The 3,057-nt window shown below is 34.2% G+C and overlaps 1 long non-coding RNA gene across 1 annotated transcript; it reads left to right on the top strand.

The window, feature by feature from the left end:
- Positions 1-601: 601 nt before the first annotated feature.
- On the top strand, positions 602-1,266 carry LOC149170627 (uncharacterized). Its single transcript, XR_016259497.1, has 2 exons — positions 602-663; positions 795-1,266. It is a non-coding gene; the product is annotated as an uncharacterized LOC149170627 (long non-coding RNA).
- Positions 1,267-3,057: the final 1,791 nt, after the last annotated feature.

The raw sequence follows: 3,057 nt of genomic DNA, 5'->3' as shown, positions 1-3,057 counted from the left end.
CCGTTGCTGTAACAGCAACTGTTTGTAGACACAGATTGAAGTGCCTCTGAAGAAGGCATGTTGGTGAATCCCTCTGTCAAGAGGAAGGTGCTCTTAAGCACAGTCCTTGGTGAATCCCTCTGTTAAGAGGAAGATGCTCTCGCTGTGTTTTGGAGCAGCAATGCATTCTACAGGCGTGTTTCAGCAACTGTCTGCCAGATGCTGAAACACGTGTTTCAGCAACAGACTGTGTGACTGAAACTGTGTGTTTCAGCAACAGCCTGTGTGGCTGAAACTGTAATTTTCTGAGATAGCAGAAATTGGTTTGTGGAACTGAAGCGTTCCTGTTGTAATCCCTCTGTCAAGAGGAAGATGCTTTTCAGCATAAATCTTTTGTGAAAATCCCTCTATGTGAGGAAGACGAACTTATATCAGTTGGTTTATTGTTTATGAATACAAGTTAATTTTTCAGTTGCTGCAACACCAAACTACGTTGCTGCAACACCATTTACAGAGAACGAATTTTTCTGTTTTCTGAGTTAAAAACAAAGTATTTTTCTGTGCAAAAACAGAGCAATTTTTGTCTGTCTGTTATGGAATTTATCAGAAAATTCCAACAAGTTCGGGACGGAAAATTTAAAAACCATCATCACCGATAAGAAAGTTAAAAAAACTCTTGATGAGGTAATCTAACCTGCTCCAAGCTTCAAGATTGTCCTTAATTTTAGGTTCTCAATCCCTACAAATTTTAATTTGCATGATTTCTCTTCATATTTTAATAGATCTTTAAGCATTCCATACCAAAAATATTGCAGGAAGTGGAAAGCAATGGCAGTGTGAGCATCTTTGACAGCAGAACCGGGGCTGTAACAAGTAGCAATGGTAGTAATTGTAGTTGGAGCCCTGATAGTAGCTACCTGTGTAACATGTCAACGCATAACCCTAGCGTTGTTGAGAGCTTCAACTTGTCTTCTACAGTTAACTCTGGAGAAAGTAGAAATGAGAAGTATGGCGGTAGGCATAAATTAGACACTTCTGTAGGAACTCTGAAGTTTGATTATGGCAGGAATCCAACTGTGAGCTCTACCTACCAAGATGATGATTTTGTTGTCCATGCAAATAATGAGGCCATCCTCAGGGAAAAGATGAATCTGAATAGCAGAATGGAATCTGGATGGATCATTATATGTGGCACAAAACTTTCTTGATATTACATTAATCAAAAGACGGCATGATTTCTTAACCGTGGTTCTGGTGAAGGGAAGTGATGATTAGATGGATGTGTAATGGTCTATCTGGAGGACGGATAGGATTTTGTCTAAATATGATAATCATAACATTCTTTCATTTTGGCTTAACTTTCGATGCTTTGGGCTTGAACTTTGTTCAATAGCTCAAGGGAATTTTCAGATGAGTGCTGCATACACAGGTTCGAAGAAGTAAATACTCTTGGAACAGTTTGGCATATTTTTCTGCTTACAATTGGAAAGAGAGCTCAACTTGACAAATTTATATCAAGTCAACGTTCGAAGAAGTAAATACTCTTGGAACAGTTTGGCAAAATTTTCTGCTTACAATTGGAAAGAGAGCTCAACTTGACAAATTTATATCAAGTCAACGGCATGCAAACACATGCAGGATGGAGAAGGATATTTTACATCATTTTCCAGTTCTTGCCAAAACAAGTAGATCAACTTGTATGAATATAAGACATTTTTGTTTGATATTGTCTCTTGTAGAAACATTTTAGCTGTAAATAGTGATTCCTTCTAGTGGAACTATGCTTTTAGAGAAACCCCAGATTTTGTCCCCTAGATTCGAAGGATTAAGGATTATTTGCAGTAGAGAGGCCCTTCATCTCAGAACCAAAAAAACCGCTTTGATGGAAGAACGGAAATGATGCTTTGTCATTCCTTAGATCTTGTCGAAAAAGAAGTAATTCAAATGAGAGTTGCTTTTGTTCATTTACAATTATACTGCAGGCTGTATGATGGTTTGATACCAACGTAGCTTTGGTGCTAAGAATTTTGAGGAATTTGTTAAATGGCTATAGTGCTAAGAATTTTGAGGAATTTGTTAAATGGCTATAGTGCAATTATCACATGATATGTGGAATTGTGTACATACAGATTCAACACCCTGATGAGAAACATACAAAGCGTAAGCCATGATGTTTATAATAACGAATTTCCATGAGTATCATGCGAAACCGATGGGTTATTATGATCTCATTAGTGAAGTGTTGTAACATTTTGCTTTTATAAGATGTGTCTTAATGTTATATAACTGAAATATGCACCTTAAATATCTTATTGTCAACCTACATTATAACCTTGTCTTTATAGGTTTTAACAAATTCTCAAGGGAAAGATTGGATGAAAATGGAATTGTGCTGGTCTTAACAAACATGTTCGGAAAAAAGGTAGGTTGAAAATGATATTTTGTTTGGCCATTAGGGATGGAATTCGATAGTCAAATTCTTGATTTCATTATGCAATTTTCCAATCTATTTATTTATGATTTATTTTTTAGTGACATTTTTGGCACTTTGGCAAGTTACTTTTTTATTATCATTTTTGTGAGTAATTTTTTCATTAATATACATAACATATAACACATTAGGTTCCACTTGTTTTAATTCTCAACCTTTGGAGTGAACATTCCAATATTTTGATGTGTTTAACTGTGATAAAATTAAAATGCACATTATGGGGTACATCATTTACAATATTATCTTTGAATATTTGTAGTGTTTTTTTTTTGTTTTTTGTTTTGTTTTTAAATTATCTTGAAGCAGGAGAACCCACAGTATTAACCATTTCTTTTATTAATGTTTCGAATCCCAATTGGGATCCATCATTAGGACAAACTTGAATGAAGAAAGAAGAAGAGCTCTAATTAGGGTTTAAATAGTTTATAATAGAGATATGTCTGCTAGAATTTGTCGGTTGTTTGTTTGATTAAATCTTTTTTTTTTTTTAATTAATTATTTATTTATTTAATGATATTAATTAATTAATTATTTATTTATTCAAAATTATATTAACATGTTTATTGCTTGAGTTAATATTCAGAATA

This window comes from Pinus tabuliformis, chromosome 4_2 (assembly GCF_031772625.1).
Source record: "Pinus tabuliformis cultivar Carrire ecotype Pingquan chromosome 4_2, CPIR1, whole genome shotgun sequence".
NCBI classification, from domain to species: Eukaryota; Viridiplantae; Streptophyta; class Pinopsida; order Pinales; family Pinaceae; genus Pinus; species Pinus tabuliformis.
Note: the sequence above shows the minus strand (reverse complement) of the source record. Positions and strands in the feature narration are given on the sequence as shown.